This window comes from Poecile atricapillus, chromosome W (genome assembly GCF_030490865.1).
Source record: "Poecile atricapillus isolate bPoeAtr1 chromosome W, bPoeAtr1.hap1, whole genome shotgun sequence".
In the NCBI taxonomy this organism is placed as follows: Eukaryota; Metazoa; Chordata; class Aves; order Passeriformes; family Paridae; genus Poecile; species Poecile atricapillus.
The window spans coordinates 41,674,787-41,693,354 of record NC_081288.1 but is presented as its reverse complement, the minus strand read 5'-3'; the positions used below and the strand labels follow the sequence as shown (position 1 = coordinate 41,693,354).

The window sequence follows — 18,568 nt, the reverse complement described above, 5'->3', positions numbered from 1 at the left end:
TTTCCTGGATGGTATATATACACATTCATTTCAATGACATGGCAGCCATGCTCATCACACAATTAAAGTTGGTGGCATTAAGAAACTGGTCTCCTGGCTTAAAAGGAAGACTGCTCTTCTATCTTCAAAGCATATTTATGTTGAGAGACACGTTACTGTAGTACCAATGTTTCTATAAGACATTAGTGCCGTGTAACCTACAGAATTCTTCAGCAATTATAAATCAAACCTGAGAATAAAGCATACATGTGAAACTATTGGAAGAAACCTGCTATTTCTGCTCATCTCGTTGCTTGAAAATTTAAACTTTATGATGATTTTACAACCAAAGTGTCAGTGCCACTGTTTTTCTTGATGGAGCAGAGAAGCCAGTTCACAAATGATGTTTGCCTTCATCCTGTAAACACTTGTGCACAGGGCTTAACTTTTATATCATTGACAGTCTCACTGAATTCAAGGGGATTATTTGCATGAGTGTTTTGTGCACCAGTGCTTGTTGCGTTTAAGCCATTACTATAACATACATGTTTTGAGGGTCAATAAAGTAGAAGTCCACTTGTGTCATCTTGTAAATGCTTTTCCACTTTATTAACAGACAAAGCGGATAGCAGGACCTGTCTCTCCACTGCTACCTCACAGCAGACAAAACAGGAACTTTCACACAATTTACTCCATTGTCGGGTCGTTCCTGACCTGCAACCTCCACAGCGTAACACACAGCCTACAGAGAGGCCAGGCCGCTCCTTCTGCGCTCTGCAACCCAAGAACAGTTGACAGAGCAGGGCCACGGGGGATGGGATACCCCCTCTGGAAGCTGGAGCGCTTCCCAAGGGAGCGCGTCCACGCGGGGTAGGTCTCCACAGGCCCCCGGCACCCCGGGGGTGCAGGGGTGAGGGGAGGATCGGTGAGCCCCGCTGCGCCCTGACCCTGCTCACCCCCACGCCCCGATCTGGCCCGGCGCTCCAGGCCTGCGCGCCGCCCTCTCCCCTCACAGAAGGGGATCGCAGCCGGGCGCGTCCCCAGCCAGCAGCGTCTCAGTGGGGCCGGCGGAGAGCGGCAGCATCCAGCAGCCCCGCGGCCTGCGGGCCCTGCCCCCAGCACTGGGCCGCGTCTCCCGCGGGAGGCGGAGGGAGCGCAGCCGAGAGAGCCTCGTTGCTCCTTCCTCCTCCCCTTCCTCCCCGTCCCCCTCAGCCCCTCCGCAGGGCCGGGCCGTTGCGGGCGGTGCAGCGGCGCTGCCCCCGCCCCTCGGCGCTGGCGGCCGGGCCGAGCGGCGGCGGGGTCACGGCGGCGGCCGGGTCAGAGGGTAAAGGTTGCTCCCCCAGCATCCTCCGTGCTGGATACTCAGCCATCTTGGATTCGCGGGACAAGAAAATTCATGCGGTGAGTCCGGCCCCGGCCGCCCCTCCCCGGCCCCGCCGCCGACCCGGGCCTTGCCGCCGTCCCGGCCGCGGCCCGATGTGGGAGGCCCGGGCGGCGGCGCGGCCCTCGGCGGGGCCCGGTGGGCCTGGGGCCGCCCTACCGGGTTTCCGTTTGCTTTTGTCTCCGAGGGGGAGCGGGGGGGACGCGCGGCGCCCGAGCCGGGGGCGCAGCCGCAGGCCCGGCCCGGCCTGCCGCCCCCCGCCCTCCTCCGCGGCCGAGGGCGGTGGCGGCCCCTGGGCGCCGCTCTGGGGCCGGGCGAGGCCGCGGCCCAGCGGTGTCCGGGCCCCGCATCCTTGCGGCCGCCGTTGGCAGCTCGCCCTGCGGCCCGCTCGGCCCGCCCGAACGGCTTCTTCCCGCCGCCGCCCCGGCGGCTGCTACCGGGCCTTCCCCGTCCCACCGAGCCCGGCCCTGCGGGGCCGCGGGGCCGCCCGCCCGCCGCCTTCCCCGGGCCCGGCGCCGGGGCAGCGGAACCTGCCGCCCACGGCCGGGGCTACGCCGGCCCCGCGCTCCGCCGAGCGGCCGTGCGGCCTGCGCCGCGGGCCCCGGGCGGAGAAAGGGGGTGAGACGGGGGTGCTGCTGGCTAGCTTTCGGTTGAATTTTAATTTATTTATTTTTTTTTAAATTTTTGCCGGCGCCTGTTTTACTCTCCTCCTGGCGGCGGTTAAGGCGGTGTGTAAACAGGTTCTGGCTTTCCCTCGGACTGTTTGTAAAACAAACTTGAAAGGAGATAGAGCGCGGTCGCCGGAGGAAGGAACCAGCCTTCCCCTGCCCGCCTGAGAGGCAATGACAAGGTCTGGTGTGAAACTGACCCGTACTGGGAGAGGAGGTGGCACAGGGTGACAGGTTAGGGATAAGAGGGGGGATAGTAGGGCAGTGGGGAAAGATACAAGGGTCAGTGTTAGCAGTCTAGTTAGTATATGTATGTTCCTGGTGAAAACAAGGTACCAGTTAGTGGGTATTCTCGGTTTTAGGCTGTTTTTTTTCTTGGTGAAGTTACAGGTAACTTTGTTTTGGAAGCTCTGTAATGTGGGAAAATGAAAATATGCTTGTATAAGGTGTTAGTTGCTTCTGGTGCTTACTCACATCTAACACAAGCATGTTTAATTTCTGCTGTCTCTTTTATCAGAGAAGAAGTTGTTTCCAACTTTACACTGTTCTATCCCCAGGGGAGGAGGAGAACTTTCTGTGTATCTTTCGTAAATATATATGTGTGTGTGACTTGAATGTGTGAAGGAGACGCTCCTGTGTGCCTGCACAGCAGCAACATCTGCTGCTGGTGACTGGCTGCTAGTCTTAACTCTTCAGCTGGGGAAAGATAGATTAAGATGATCAAACCTGCTGTCATATCTGTTATTGGAAAACTTTATGTTTTGGGAAAGTTGCATTTTTTTCAGACTGTTAAGACTTGTGAAGACCTGCAAGAGCAAAATAATTGTAGAAGTTTATATTGCAAAGGCATCTTATTTTGTACCTGGAAGAATGGTTGTGTATGTGTTGATGTACTTTGAGTTCTCTTATGAAGACATTAATACAGCGTAGCTCACAGGATCAAGTTTTGTGATCTTGAGCATGATGTATCTGTCCCATGCCTTTTTTTCTCTTCTTTTTGCCCCCAACTTCCACTGTTGTTGATGTTGAGTATTCAGCTGTTATGCTAAACTTCAAGGCGTTGACTGCTTCTGATTTTAGAAAGGGATTTGAATACTCACTTATCAAGAGCTGACTGACTTGACTTGCAAGTGTATTTCTGTTTTATTTTCAGGAAGTTGTTGATAAAGCTAAGAGTGTGGTAGTAGATAAACCTTGTCTACATATCTCTTCTAGAAACTTAATATTGCTGTCTAAGTAGTCATTGTTATTGCAACCTATTTGTGTGTCAGTTCCATCAAGAAATGAGAGAAAAGCCCTTGGAGAAACTGAAAATAAAGAAACCCCAGAAATTTATAATAAAAAATGGATGTGAATTCTCTTTAAAAGAACCTAATTTTAGATAACTGTTATTTAGTGGAAAAAATAGGACAGTTGGTGTGTCCTGAAGTTTGATGCTAAAAAATTGTCCCTTAAGTGGATGTTTCCACCTGGAAATCTTGGTCTTTACATCAGTTGTTTCACATGAAAATTCTATGTGCCTGCAGCAGACTGGTAGATCTCAGAAAATATTTCTGTTTATTTTTTTATATTTCTAAATGCATTTCTGTCTAGATAAAGATTAACTCTGAAATCAGGAACATGATTGCTTTTTTAGCCTCTGTTGTAGTTTTCTTAAAAATTACCCTAATATTCATGTTGATGCAAGGTCTGTTGTGTAGCAATTGCTAAGTTGTAACCTCATTATGGTTTTAAAGGGGCTGTGTATCATAAGTTTGTTTATTCAAAAATATCTTCCACCTCCTTTTTATTACCTCAAGAAGTGAACAGAACTTAAAAATGCACCATGGTTGAATTAAAACAGAGGTTTCTATCACCTGACTTTCTGACTTTATCTGGAAACTGAAGAGAAATATTGAATGGTTTGTTTTCCTATGAGATAGTATAGAAAGTGCACCAAGTACAGAATTTTGTTTTGAAGGAAGTAAACCCCTGTATCTAACTTTTTAAAATTGTCTTCTCTTAAAGCTATAATATGCTTGAATAAAAGGCACCTTAAAAATGTGTTATTAAAAAAAAAATATATATTCTTTAATTCTTGGCAGAATATTTGCCACATTTGTTGTGTGTGTTTATAAATGTTAGCTTAAATAGAAAGCCCTTTACCAGTTTCTATGGAAGTACAGTACTTTTAGGAAATCAAATCAATATTTTTACTACAGATTTAAATGATTGCTCTGTAAATGATACAGTTTTTCTCATTTTAAATTACTGTTAGTACAGTATGTATGTAAATTTCAAGTATTGATGAAAGCATAGAAGTTGAAGTTAGGTTAACTTCAATTTATCTGAGCTTTTGAGACATAAATAAGTAAAAAAATGTATGTCAGCATTCTACTGTACAGAAGAAATCTGCTACTATATTTATATATTTGCTTGAAACTTATCTTTATATCTTGGTTGCACTGCACGGAACAGTTCAATACAGCTTGTTTCAGTTGTCTTTTTTGAATAGAATTGGCCTTTTTTCCCCCCTTGTTTTTTTTTTTTTTTTTTTTTTTTCCTTTACAGATGTGCTTTAGCACATAGGTGCTGTGTTTGTTGGTCTCTTGACCTGGAAAAGCATATGAATATCTGTAAGTTTGTGTGTAGTCTCTTTTGACTTAAAAGCACCTACTTACATGCTGACAGTTAACTTTGTGCATGAGTTTTCAGGATGGATGGTGTATTTTGACAGCTAACTATGCTTTTATTGAGCATTATAATAGCGTAGGAAGAATTGTGTCAAATGAAAATGCTGCACAGTAGGATATTTTAAATTGTCCTTGTGGAATTATTTTCGTTTTGGAGCAGGTGTGTATATACCAAGCATGGTCTGTGCTAATCAACAAGAGATTCTTACATAGGATTGAAGATATTTTTGTGTTTGTATATGCAAAAAAGGAACAAAAAACCTAACCAAAACCCAGCCATATAATGTTCATATTGCTTATAATATATATTTTATCTTTCATTTTTAATACTCTCATAAAATAGATATTTTTGTTGTGGTGGTGTGCACTAGCTCATCTTGTGGTCTGTGTAATAGGCTCTAAGTCAAGGTGTAAGTGGTTCTTGCTTAAAGGGGTTACTGGGAAACCCTTAACTTGTCTTGCTGTAGCACTGGTTATCAGTAGCATTACAGAAAAATGTGGATTATTTTTTCCCCTGACTTGGTTACTCTGCCATCTGATTGCTTTTTGCAGTGCTAATATGTATAATTTCACAACTCTACATATTTCCTAGGAGGATTCCTTTCAAATTATGCTGGTAGGTTAAGATTTGATTATAATGAAGACTTTTTTGAGACACATCCTTCTCTTGTTAAATTGCAGTACAAGAGTTGTTAGTCTTGAAATTCAGTAGTAAGTAAACCATTGTTTCTTCCTGTTTTCCTTTTGATTTGGGATAATTTATGGGGGGATATTTTTAGGAATTATTTTTTACCCCATGTCACTTGGGATTTTTTTTCCTGATTTTTTTGTTTGTTTGTTTATTGAACTTCAGAAGCATTTTTAAAATCCTGCTTTCAGATTTTTTATGTGCTTGAGATTGATCAATGATGTTTGAATATAGGTCGCTGAAGTCAAGTTATTCATCATAAGGTGTAGTTTATTTAAACTGAAAACTGGTATAAAATGCTGCTGTATTTGTGATACATCAAACGGAAACTCTTACTTTGCATTGCTGTTGCTGAGCAGAAAGTAATCCATTGGGCTGAATTGGACTGTGTTTCTGTGTGAGTTACCTACTGAAGTGATGGGTTACTCTGGGTAAGTCATTTAACCAATTAATGGCCAAGTTCTAGTCTGTGGTAGGAGGATAATGGGTTCCTGTGTTTCACTTGCCTGGTTCATGGCTTCTGTGGAACCATGTACCAGTAGCAGTTACTACATATATTTAGCCAAAACAATGTTAACCCCCCCAAAAGATGACTCTATACCAAGTTCAGTAGGTGGCAATTGTCTTGTTTGTCCTTATGTGTTTCAGAATGCCATGTCCACAATATTTTCATTACACTCTAAATATGTGTGCATTTGGAAACAATAGCAGGGAGTTTTCAGGCACCAAAAAGAGGCGGCCAACTATTATTAAGATGTTAATATTTAGATTTGTAGGCAATATCTTGGCAAACAAGTTTTTCTGAAGCTGTCTTTGTAACACAGATAATGATATTGTAATATCATATCTTTTCTGTCAGAGGGTTGTAGGAAACGCCTGTTTTGGTGTAAAATGAGCAACTAATGCTTGTGTCAGTGGACTGTGTACTTGTCTTGCAGTCTATATGACTGTGTGAGTTTTAGCTTTGAGCTTCAATGGAATAGTATTTTTCCCCTTCCAGCTTATGAAAATCTTGCATTGTTTGGGGCAGAATGACTATTCCTTGTAAGCATTTTTTATTTGAATTTTGAAAACTATTCTTGCAAAGGAAGTGTTGCCAGAGAATTGTAATGATGGAAAAAATGTCTGCCAGTGTTCCTTCTGTTGCACTGCTGTGTAGGGGACTTGTTAGGGTATATGCTTGAAGTCTTTTACCATTCAGTACTGATGAGGTTTGTGAGAAAGTAATTGTAGCATATAAATATTTATTTTTTGGAAAAGTTTTTAAACAGGAAAACATGTGTGAAGCAGGTATTTTATGTAATGACCGAGGAGGCTAAAAAAAAAAACGTATGGAAGAAGGTAATCTCTTGAATGTTTGTACCGTGTGTTGTGATGTGGAGAAGTAGAAATCTGAAAGGTTTTCAAATAGCAATCAACTGTAAGCAATGTCAACTTTTGAAAGACTGACAAGGTGATGAGCAATTCTGAATGTTAAAGTACCTTGTGATGCTGTGTCCAACTGTAAGATGGTTTTACACAAAAAAATCATTTTAATGATATGTTTATTTATTGCAGTGTTGGTACTGTAGGTCTTGATACTTTGCTGTGTGGTGTACTTTTCCTAACATGTCAAAAGCACCATTGTAAGATAGAATGGTACTTTATGTTGAAATCTTAATTTATTGGCTTATTTTCTGGATGTGGATGCACATTTCCAGTCAGATCAAATTGATTAAGATCAGCATTACACATGACAGTAAGTCAATATCACTTTTTATTTTATGGTGGAAGTCAAAGTAAATTCAGGTTCCTTTGCCACTGTGGTATGGAGTTAATTTTTTTGTTTGTGTTTTTTTGGGTTTTCTTTTGTGTGTGTTTTGGCTTTTGATTTTGGAAACTTTGGCATTTTTAGGATGATATGTGTTGGTCAATAAATACATGTTTTGCTTCCCCCAATTTCCTGGAAGTTTAGTTAGGCAAGAGCATAAATGTTCTGAGACATCTATGATGGAGCAGGGGCTACCAAAATTTCTTGCAAGGATAAAAATCTCATTTTCAGGAATTTGGTGGTCTTCTGAGCTTACCTTAGGTCAGTGTATGTTGTGAATACCAGCAGGATATGGTTGATGGCAAGTAGTATTTTCATTGGTATTAGTATTTTAATTAGGAATTGCAAACTCTTAATATTAGCTGTGATCCTAATCTTTTATTGTCTCTGAAAGACATGCAACTAGTTTAAATTATTTTTTTTTAAAGCAACTGGCTGTTCTTTTATGGTCCACAGAGTAGATTCAGTTTTTAATCTGAATTAGGTTTTATAGCAAGAGTTCAGCAAAGGCTTGAAAACTGGGATGACCAAATGTAGGTCTGGTTGGTAACCAGGAGTGACTCACTAAGAGCAGCATCTTTAACTCCCCCTTAACAATGTGTTCCAGTGTACAGCTGCTGGCCTCTTCTGTAGTAATGAATACCTGCTTCTGCTGAGTCCAGTTATTAAAGCAAAACCTTTTTGAGCAGTGTATTTTAAGACTTAGTAGACTAAAGGTACTTCACAGGCCCTGGTGTTAATGCTACTTAGGAGGGAGCCTGGAGAGGAGTAACAGAGGCTGAAAATAACTAAACACTGGTAGTAAATGAATAAACAGATAGTAGATATGTTGATATCTAGTAGATAGTAGATATAGTTGATAGTAGAATGTGCTTCATGGATTATTTTATGTTTTTACAAACATAAAAATTGCAAGAAACATAAAAAATTAAAATACAAGAAACATAAAAATTTAAAATAAATATATATAGATAACCTAGCTTTTGAGTTAACTCAAAAGTTAAGCATTTAACTGAATTTATATAAATATGCTTCTATATGGAAACTGAAATCAGGAGAACTTAAGATTTGAATTATGGTCCTACAGACCTCATAAAATTGTGTCTAGGTGAAGGAAGGAATTTCAAATTAGTGCACCCTCTTGGAAAAGAAATAGTCAGACATGATCTGGTATGTATTCGGTAGGATGGCAGCTGGTTAAGCATCCTGTAAACACATGCAGACTTTCAGTGTCTGTACCACAACTCTTTTCCCGGATATGAGGGGAAAGTCACAAAGAGATGTGGAAAAGAAGGAAGTTAAGGGTTATCATGGCTTAAGTGTTAAGAAACAGAAAAAATATTTAAGAAACTAATTTTTATTAATTCTGCTGCTCATAGCAAAGATTTATATGATTAATAGTGTTTTTTTGTGTTTTGGTTTGTTTTTTCTTTATCTACTGAATGTAAATTAAATTTTATAGTCTTAGATGTTTCAGTATTTTTGTGACTGTGAGGAGAGAACTTCAGTCTGAATCAAATCTAGTATTCTGCTCCAACTGAGCAATTGTTCTTTGTGCATATTGATGTAACTGTCCATGGCTCTGCAACAGATTCCAGTGCAGTACTTAATTTTGTAATGTGCTTCTAAAAATAAGTGCATAGTCTTATGTAACACATCTTGTATTGTTAGCACCTAGAGGCTTCATCCCCACTGGTATGAAGTGGAACACAGCCTACATAATTTTTGATTGTGGGTATTTACATCTGAAATACTTGCTCTGTCAGTGTCTTGTGGGCAAAGAGTAGCTTTGTTTTAGGAGTCATGTAGTAGTTTTAGAAATATCAGATATCTTGTTTGCATACTGAAGTATGTTACTCCTTTGCCTATCTGAGCAAAACAACAGTTGGAAAGGTACTGTATAGTTCAGTAGACATTTGTTTCCCTAAAGCAGCTCTGTGGATTCCTGCTTATAGGTATGTGTGCTTTCTCAGAGCTCTCACTTAAATTGACTCTGCACTGGAACTGTAAGAGTTCTGAAAGGCTGTGGATGCTTCAGACATGAAAATGAGATGTTAATCATATTAGTGCAGCTTTGAGGGCAAACTTGAAATCATCTTGAAAAGAAGGGTGACATTTATGATCAAATTACACTATTCTGTTAGTTTTTGTACACCTCTTGCTGTAGTCTTAGCAATGTTTTGATCTCTTTAATGTGGCTTTTCTCATGCTTTTTGAATTCAGGCTGCAAATAACATGTTAAATTAAATGATAAAATGCATCATGTCTTGCTGATAGGATGACACCTGTACAGAGCAAACGTGTCATATGTAAATAATTTAAGGGACAGAAATCAAATTTATAAAGAATTACAGCTTTATCTGAGGAACTTGGTTTTCATTTTTCACCACTTCTTGAAGTAGGTGCTATGCTTTTACATTAAGGGCACAGCTGAAATTTCAGAGGAGAGGATTGAAAGTTCATCTCAAAGTCTGAGGCCCAAACAGAGGCAACCATTCTTTATTCTGTTGGTGTCCCTCTAAAAGTTAATTTTCTATAGTATTGTTTACTGACATCCCAAATGCTTCACTTTACAAGGTCCTTCTCTTCCCCTGAGAGGTCTGGTACTTCAGTGGAGAATGAATGCAAAGGGATCTGAAGAAATATATACTTGTAAAATGAAACAAACATGTAATCTCTTGATTTGGTTGCATCTTTAACAGTAAATGAGATGTTTTTAGATGCTTTTAATGATTGTTTGATCTGAACAATTCAAATTATTTAATTTTCTAGCAATATCTAGGCTAGGTAGATATAACTTTGGCTAGGTGGATATAAGTTTGGGACACGGGGAGTGCTGTCCACCCTCAGACTTTCTTGTCAACTATGGAAGTAATCTGGAAAGACTGAAAATATAAAGCTTGATATTTATGACACCAGAAGCCCAAGCTTCAGTGTTAGGATTACCCTTGGCAAAGTATGGGTTACTTCTGTGCATCCTGAGGCCAACAGCACATATTCAGGTAGTTAGGTGCTATTTCTACAAGTGTAGGTTTTGTTCTTTGTGTAGAAAGGCTGAGACTGTTCCTGAGCCCCGGTGGAGCAGGCATGCACCTCTGATAGGCAAGGAGAAGGTGGGTGAAGGAAGAGGCCTGTGTGCAGACCAGGCTGTTCTGATCCTGGCGTGTCAGCCCAGGCCTGTCACTTCATACTGTGCTTGTAGAGAAGAAATGCAGTATTGTTATAGCAAATATGTTTTTCCGCTCTGTCTGGTATTATTTCCTCTTTTTCTTGAGTAAGTGTCCAGGGAGCCAAATGCAAGAATAATGCATTGGTTGTATATTTCAGCATTTTTGTGCACAGTCTTTTTTTTTTTTTTAAGAGTGTATCCCAGAGTTTGCTCACCACAGCTGTCTGTCGTCTGTTTGTTCACTGGTAAGAGAAGACTGCTAATGTGAAGTAGGTCCTGCACTGAGCTGTCTTGGCCTGGTTTGAGTAGGGCTGTGTCAGGAAAATGTTGGTATCACCAGGTTCATGAGGGATTGTTAAGTGAGAGGAGTTTAATGAAAAGAATGTGCCATTTATTTTTGTGTGGAGAATCCGTACACACTTTTTACTTTAAACACTTAGTTGTCCTGTTAATATAATTTATAATTGTAAAGTTAGTGTGTTTATCCCTCACTCATCATATAACTTGATATTTATGAAAAGCTTCAGAGTTTTGTGGAAGATGGCATAACCTCCCTTTCCTGTCTAATTAAGCAAAACTTTGAAGTTTTATGTGAGGTTTATTCAATATCTGCCTTTTTGACTTGCAGCTTATAGAATGAATGGATAGTTATTTTATTGATTAACACAGGGTCAGAATGAGCTCACATCCCTCTAATGTTGCCCTTGCCATGGCATGCTATAAAATTGTGTGGGTATGTTTTGATCTTTCTGAGATATTAATATTTTGGTGGTGAACCTGTTTTCTGTGAAAACTTTCAGTCACTAATAATTGTAGTGACACTCTAAAGTATCTGTTACTGTTTTACTGGAAAAGCAAAAAGTGCATAAGATCACAAGAGAATGACACATTTTGCGTAGAAGTTAAGCTTCTGAGATTGTTATGCATGAAGACCATTCAAAATAATTCAGTTGTCAGTGTTAAACTAATGCTGAAGCAGAAAAAAAAGTGCAAATGGTCTTGCTTAATCAGTTGCCCTCATGCTTTGTAGTGTCAAACCCAGAAGACATACCAAATTTTGCCTTGGTTTGCAAAAGAAAGTTCCCTTTTGTGGTGTGTTTCTTCTGTATGAATGCAACTTCCACAGTTTTGCCCAAAGTGTAGTTCTTTCATTTTTTCTCTCCTTTATTTTCCTCTCAGAGGTGAGAGTCCCATGGTGGTAGGGGTGCTGTCTTAGAACAAGACAGACAGCTGCTAACAGAATGGGTTCCACTGCAAGGCCTTGTCATTCCCGGGAAACATCACCAGGTCCTGCGCCTGTCAGCAGTCTGACTTCTGTGGGAACTGCCAAACTGGCAAAGTAAAATGGGAAAAAATCAGAATTATAAATGGCAAGATTACTGATAAAAATGTGTCCCTTGAGTAAGAACTGGACTCCTAGTGATACCTTGTAATTACACATTTGTTATGAGAATCTAATCTAAATTTGAGGTTTGAAGTGATAGAAAACTATGCAACACTGCTGAGATGGTCATATTCTTCACATATTGCTTCTTTAATGTGAAATATGATTTAGTGTTAGCTAGTAGGAGTTTAAATTTTTTTTCACTTTGTGTGAAAAGCTTTGAGTTGGCTTAGTACGTAAACATGGAGAGCTTGGTTCCATCAAGTCATGAAGGCTTCCCAGTGTTAATACAGGCACATTATGGTGAGGAGTAAAGTTTTGTCTGAAGACAGGGGTTTAGGTAAATGCAGGATACTCCAGGTAGCCTTTTTTTGTCTCCTGTACTCCCAGACTGCCTCTCTTTTTTTGCTTTAGGTATGCTTATGATTTGTTAGTTTGTTTTTGTTTGGGGTATTTTTGTGCTTTTCTTACTCTTTCATCACTTCTTTGCACTGGGTTTCATTTCTTCAAGTTAAGATTTCTTCAATTTAAGATTGAAAAGTGAAGTTTTGGATTACCTCATTGTTCTTCCTGATGCTTTGTTTTTGTATTGGAATGTCAGACTTAGCTCATTTTCAGTTCATAAACTGAGAGGGATATAGGTCACTGTTTAAATGACTGTTTGAAGTTTTCTTGCAAACAAACCCCTCCCTCAGTACATAAAAACCCTGCTTCAGTGGCCATTAAAATTGCTAACTCAAGGGAATCTGAATTCAAGGAATTCTGGAATGAAGGTTTTCTTTCCCATCTTAACTCAGGTTCCATCTGCATGTCACTGTTACACAGTTTTTTTCATCAAATAGTGTTTTCCCTAAGCACTCTAATCTCATTGATTAGAGAAGTTTTATGGTGTTCTCACGCTGAGGTTTTTCTTTTTTAATCCCATTGTTCAGATCATGGTATCCAAAATTTTAGGCAAGTACAGGATTGTTTTCTCTCCAATTTCTTCATTACAGTGTCATGGAAGTGCTTTATAATATGTTTTTGAAAATTTATATTTTTATATTGCCTCACTGAAGTGACAGCCATACATTACAAATAGAGAAACTGAGATACTGGCTTAGTATTTCATAACAGAAATACCTTCATTTAATTTGCAGCTGTAAATAGTTAATGCTTCTCCATAGACTCATGAAATATTTCAGGCAGAAGGCACTTGTGAAAATCTGTGTGTGGTTCCTTCAGCATTAGTAAAAAAAAAAAAGAAAATACAAACCTTAATGGACAGAAATGGAATTGGTTTACATATGTGGCATTTAAACATCTTAACTGGATGTGTTTTCTTTCTATAGTCTCTGTGTCATTAATTAGCAGAGGATAAAGGTGAATCTTGACAGTGGTCCCTGGTCCATTGGCCAAAAGATTGGGAAAATCCAGAAGGGGGGCGGGGTGCAGGATCTGAGGCTCTGCATGCTGTAGTGTCTGGGTCTTTGCGGTTCTCTGCCTACCCATCAGCATCTTACACATCTCTTTCTTTCTCCAATTTCTTTTTCTGTTTCTGTTCCGAACTTCAATTCCTCTTCTGGTTTCCTCCTCCCCTGTGTTATAGCTGTTCTCCTGATAGCACCCAACTGGTATTTAAGACAATGACAAGCATTTCTCAGTCCTAGGATGACTGGTCCTTAGCTATCTCGTGGCTAAGCTTACATCCACACTGTTGCACAGCAGTCCTGTGAGGAAGGGGAAATGTGTTGTAGAACAGCAGAGAGCCTGCACTGCACGATCTCAGTGTAGAATGTGAGCAGGGTGGTGCAGAGCCTTGCAGCTGAAGCAGATTTGAGCAGGTCTTCATTGGGGTGGTACACAGTGGCTTCCTAAGAAAAGAACATACTGTCCTTGTCACTGTTGCACAGCATTCATGTGCTAGAGCATCCCAACATACTAGATTTTAAAAAAATGTTTTCAGCTGGAGTGGGGTATTTTTCGGTTGAAAAACATTGAACTCTCTTAGCTGCTCTAAAAAATAATAAATTTGATCAGTTGGCCTGTAAGATGGTTAAAGGTTGTGTTTGGTTCTAAAAGGCTTATGCATTCTGTAATTTGGCCAAGTGAATGAATTTGGGGTGATAATGACTACTCTTATACAATACAATATTACTGCCTGTGCTTTCTCTAACATTTTAAGTTGGTCTTAATTTAGTAAGACTGAATTGATATGTTTTCATAGCTTTTTCTTCTTCCAAAGTAGTGCATTTGAAGGTGATTTTAAACAAGGTCCGTATTAAAGTGCATTTTACGTGCATGCAATTTATTGTGCTGTTCTGAACATGAAGCATAAGATGAGCTATAGAAAATTTCTTGAAAATCCTTAGTTTAGAAATGTTTGCTTAAACTTTAAATGACAGGATTTTATTCAGAATTCCCAACTTTAAAATATACAGAGGGGGCTATCTGCCCAAGATTTCTTTTGAAAATGGCTCTGGAGTTAAATGCTTAGAAAAAATATTTGATTTTTATTTTATTTTCTGAAAGGAAGTGTCACTTAAGGAGATGTTATGTCCATAGGAAGGTTTTTGATATTTTTAGAAATGGATTGGAAAGCAGTTAGCTGTAACTTCATAGTTAAGGAATGAGTGCTATTGTTTGTGTTGTAAATGAAAATACTTTCTCTGTAAGGATATAGGAGGATTATGTCATGAGAAAAAGGGTGAAGCAATTAAAAGAGAATGTGTTATAAGAGGAGTGAATGTTCACAGGTGAGGTGAAGGTTTTAGTTTTATTTCGTGTGTTCACCTGCATTAAAACTACTGTGAAAATAGTAAAGATGTTTATTTAAGGAATATATGACTCATTTTCTCCGCTTTTGTGTTTTACAAGTGAGACCTAATACCCAGACTCAGCTGTAAGTCTTTGGGTGTCAACTGTAAGATCCAGATCTATCCCACATATCTTTCTCCACTTAGTTTATTGCTTTATTGCTGTTGAGTCTTCTGGCTTCAGCTGGCTAATAGGTAGGCATGTAGGCCTCTGCAAATCCAGGTGAAGAAGCACGAGAACTTGGGTGTCCTTGAAAATGCGTGCATCCAGAAGTGAGCATTTGCTCTGTTAGTGAACGTGCGTAACTGAAAGAGTGCGTGTTACAGCAATGTGTATAACGGGTCACGGAGACATCGTAAATGTTGCTGTAACCTTGTCTTCCTTTTCAGACTGTGCCTGTGGCAATACACATGCAGCCAGTCTTCATGTTGTGCAGATATGCTGCAAATAATCAGGGATTTTCACTAGGATGGACTTAAAGCATGTGAGTTGCAGGCATTGTGAATTGCTGAAATAAAACTTCCCTTTTTATGCTTCAGTTTCAAGATGGGTATTTTTTTGTTATTATGCAGGTCTTGTTTTCTGTGTATTACCCAAGATGTTGGTAAGAATCTTCTATGTAAATAGGCAGTAGAGCTGTTAGACCTGTGCTAAAGCATAAGAACCCTAATAAACCTGGTATGATTATAGCAATTACAGTATAATAATGATTGAGAAACCTTTGAATGATCTTTAAAAAACCCTGCAAAAACCCAAAACCAACCCCTGTGTAACAGTGTATAGTCATTAGCATCCGTATGGGATTGCACATTTTTTGAAGACTGCCTCTAATGTGCCTGTGTGAGTAGTGATTATTGAGATGTCAAATAAGAATATGGTTACCATATTTTCCTGTTAGGGATCAGTTCTGGACTTGTATTTTCTTCTTCCCCACTCTGTCGTCCTTCCTGTGTTATGGTGCTTGTCCTTCTTGGTGAAGGGCCTGTATTGAATTATGGTTTGTTTACAGCTCTTCACAGGCTGCTTACTGCCTGCTTTTTAGGCACAGTGCCTCTGGGATTCTTCCTCTTCAACCTTCTTTGTCTGGCAAAGCCAGAGTTTGTACTTCAGAAAATTTACTTAGATTCTTTTGGTTGAGAGATAATTTTTTGATGTATAATTTTATAAGGATGTGCAGTGTTGCTTTTGCAATGTGTGCTTCCTCTTTCAAATGCATATATGAATGTTTACCAGTTCTGACTAAAAAATGTGTTTCAGTTTCATGCTTTTTTTAAAAAAAAAAATAATCAAAACGGTATAAATTGGATTAGGAGTAGAACATTCAGAATAAAAAGTATGCAATATGTAATTTTTGCTCGATGACTCGGGGTCCTCTCTAATTGTGCACTTCTCTTGAGATCTATTGTGAGAGGGTCCCTACTGGGCCACCATGCTGACAGTATGAAGTTAACTCAAGGTGCAGACTTCGCTTGCAAAAACCTCCTTAAAATATGAGCTGTACTATTTGCCACCAGTTTGTGTGTCCTAAGAAAGTTCAAAATCAGGCTACTTTGTTTTCCAGGTTTTTTAATGCTTTTTTTTTTTGTATTTTTGATTTTATTGTTTATTATTGTTTTATTATTATTTTTTTATTATTATTTTGTTGGAGTTTTTTTTCCAAGTATGTAATGTGTTCAAGAATTATATTACATTACGAGTTTTGTCAGTGGTAATTTATCTTTCTGATGTTTTTGTTCTTTAAAATGTCTATTAAGCTTTCTAACTGTGAAAATATGCTTGATACTGATGGGCTTACATAAACTGGTGGACTTGCTTATAAACAGGTACTTGAATTTTTTTTTAAAAAAGAGTTCTGGATCATTAATAAATCTAATGGAAAAAATAAAATTTTCTGAAAAGAGATGCGTAAATAGTTAAGGGAGCATCCATTAGGGCAGCAGACGTACATTACTCCCTTATACCTCACGTAATTGACACATGTTAATCATGGTGTGCTTCAAAGGAGTAAACTACTGATACAACTTCTTTCATTTAGGCTTTTGTCTAACTATTTTCAGTTAGAAAATATGACACTTTCATACTTCATTTAAAACTTTTAACTTAAGTTTCATGTGGTTTTCAAGATTCTTGAAGGGTCAATTCCTTTAAAAGGTGAAATTTCTGTTGTATTACGTGTCAGCCTTGCTGAACTTAATTTCAGTATTTAAACCAATAGTTTCTCAGTATTTAGTTAGCAGTTAATAAATTTAGTTGTGAAGATTCCTTTTGTGTGTGCATGTGTCTTCATCCTCTTACACAGAAGTTTTGAGATTTCTGGGGTTTTTTTTTCTATTTTTGCTGATTTTGCTTCTTTAGTGAAAAGTATGTGTTAACTCTTAATTTGCAAATGTGAGTTGCAGTCTCCAAACTGATATGCCATCAGGTATATATTCCAAAATTGGACAGTTAGGTTTTTACATACAGATTTTTTTTGATGGATGATACAGCCTTAGGTTATGGCTGTGGTACATTTTCTTTTTTGTAGAATTAAGTAAGCAGTTCTCGAGTGAACATCTTCCTTACAGAATCTTCTTATGGGAAATACACCAAAATTAAAAGCATTATATCCATTTAAAAATACCTTTAGCTTGTGTCCAGATAGGAGACAGAGGGTAGTGTCTTCTATTTGTTTCAAAGTACACCTTTGTTAAGTGAACAGTTTGGATTATTAGGATGCTTAAAATGACCTGATGGACTTTTGAAGTAAGGTTTTGTCTTTAATGTCTCTGTTAACCCATTAAGTAAATAAGGTCTCTGTTAAAGGGTTAGCACAGATGTTACATAGGTATTAAGTCTAGGTTTCCTCAGTTAACTTTGAGGAACTTGCCATAAGTTTGTTGTGAAAAGCGAATGTCCATAGACAGGGATTCCACTGTTTGGCTGAATTAGGAGCAGGAGAACAGATTTGGAATCTCCCGATTTGGCTGTCAGTGTCCTGGGAGGTACTAGCAGTTGATAAACAGATACCATTAAAGACTGTAAGAAGGGTGTCCCCTGAAAGCTATTTAAGGGTTTATAAAGTGGAATTATTATTATTAATCTGTTCTTCATTTATGTGATTTCTCTGATTCCTTGGAGCTGGTCTTGCAGCTCACGATTCCAAAGGCAGAGTGGAGTAAGCTCTTTCAGAATTTTTTTTGCTTACCTGTCACATCTTGAGAATGCTGGTTTTAACCATTCATAGTCTGCAAAAGGTACTTTCGACAGGCAGTTGTAGTGGGTTTGGCTGAGATGAATTCATTTTCCCACAGCAGTGCTGTGCTTTGTATCAGTGGCTGGAAAGGGGCTGATAACACACCAGTGTTTTGGCTGCAGCTGAGCAGCTCTGGCACAACATCAGTGCTGTATCTCCAACATTACCCCCACATCAGTAGGCTGGGGGTGGGCAAAAAACAGCTGACCCAAAATAATCAAGAGATGTTTCGTACCATATTTTGAAGTCAGCTCAGATGTAAAAGCTAAGACAAAGAGAAGGAAGGGGGGCGATAGTATTTGTTATTTTACAAAGTTTGCCTTCTGCAGCAGTTGCTACAGGTGCTGAAGCCCTGCGTCCCAGGAAGTGGCTTGCTGATGGGAAGTGGAGAATTAACCATTTCTTTCCTCTTTACTTGTGCATGTGTAAACTTTTGGTTTTGCTTTCGTAAACTGAAACTCTAGAGTTGTTTTCCATCTTACTTTCTCTCCCCTGTGCATGTGGGAAGGGAGAGCAACAGAGCAGCTTGGTGGGCACCTGGTATAAAACATATTCTGTGGTGTCAGCCTTCCGAGTGAAGTATCAGCTGCAGAGCAGTGGCTTTGATGCAGCCATGTCTGAGCAAGCTGTTTATGATCATTACCAGCACAAAAAGCTTTGTGCTTCCATTTTTCCCTGCCTTCATAAATGCTTCCTGGCGAACAACAGTGTACCAGCACAGGTACCTGTATGACAGGGAAATGAGCAACTAAACAAACCCAGAAGATCCACCCAGTCAGTAAGGTGGCT

General features: G+C 39.5%; 1 protein-coding gene across 2 annotated transcripts in view; it reads left to right on the top strand.

Moving 5' to 3' along the window:
• The first annotated feature begins 896 nt into the window (after nucleotides 1–896).
• The window catches only part of LOC131592077 (CCR4-NOT transcription complex subunit 2), an 83,457-nt gene continuing 65,785 nt past the window's right edge, over nucleotides 897–18,568 (top strand). The window contains exon 1 of one of the 2 annotated variants that reach the window (XM_058863352.1): nucleotides 897–1,380. The gene's annotated coding sequence lies outside the window, so the exon portion shown is untranslated. Of the gene's footprint in view, nucleotides 1,381–2,077; nucleotides 2,211–18,568 lie in introns of those variants that run through there. The other variant, XM_058863353.1, reaches the window with a different exon arrangement.